This window comes from Homarus americanus, unplaced genomic scaffold (assembly GCF_018991925.1).
Source record: "Homarus americanus isolate GMGI-L3 unplaced genomic scaffold, GMGI_Hamer_2.0 scaffold5962, whole genome shotgun sequence".
Lineage (NCBI taxonomy): Eukaryota > Metazoa > Arthropoda > Malacostraca > Decapoda > Nephropidae > Homarus > Homarus americanus.
Genome location: NW_024755571.1, coordinates 18,446 through 19,530, shown reverse-complemented (window position 1 = coordinate 19,530; position 1,085 = coordinate 18,446).

Genomic DNA, 1,085 nt, shown 5'->3' with positions numbered 1-1,085 from the left:
AAAAGTTAATGATAAAGTAACATTAATTATACACAAATGGGATATTTTATTTATTTACGAATTAACATTAATTGATGGTAGAGACCTAATAAAGAGGAACATTAACTTCAATTTGAAAAAAGGTCTGCTGAAAGGCTATATATGGCAAGGACTGATGTATGGGTCAGAGCCGTGGACACTTTCAGCAGACACCAGAGAGAGGAAAAATAAATGAAAACGTACTTAGAAAAACGAGATACTTGGTCATATATTTTGGAATGAGGGAATAATAACAGAAATATTAATGGGTAAAGATGAGGGTAGGAGGACCAGGAGAAGACAGAGACTGGGATGATGAATGGAATTTTAGATTCGGTACATATCATGTAATCAACTTGGTACAACCTGCAGGTGTGGTCGGTAGTCCACCTGAGAGCGAGTACAGGTGTTACAGTTGGCGCCCAGGTATTAATTAGTCGTCATACCTTAACCTGGATATTCAACATTTTTAAGCAGGAAAAGAAAGTAAGTGATAATTATACCTACAGTCTCAGAGGTGGGCGATCAGGAGAGAGAGAGAGAGAGAGACATTCATAGGGAGATACGGAGAGACTGACTTATTGTGTGTGTGTGTGTGTGTGTGTGTGTGTGTGTCATACAGGTTTACAATTAGTTTAGCATGTATATAGACGATGCAGGTGTGTATAGTTCAGCCTCTTGTTTCATGAGTTAAAGTGTTGAGGTTTGTGTTCAGCTATTGGTGGTGGTGGTGGTGGTCAGTGCATTACTCCTGTTGGTTAGTTTACTCCTGTTGATGGTCAGTTCTGTTGGATGGTCAGTTTACTACTCCTGTTGGTCAGTTTACTTCTGTTGGTTGGTCAGTTTACTTCTCCTGTTGGTTAGTTTACTTCTGTTGGTTGGTCAGTTTACTTCTCCTGTTGGTCAGTTTACTTCTGTTGGTTGGTCAGTTTACTACTCCTGTTGGTCAGTTTACTTCTGTTGGTTGGTCAGTTTACTACTCCTGTTGGTCAGTTTACTTCTGTTGGTTGGTCAGTTTACTACTCCTGTTGGTCAGTTTACTACTCCTGTTGGTCAGTTTACTTCTG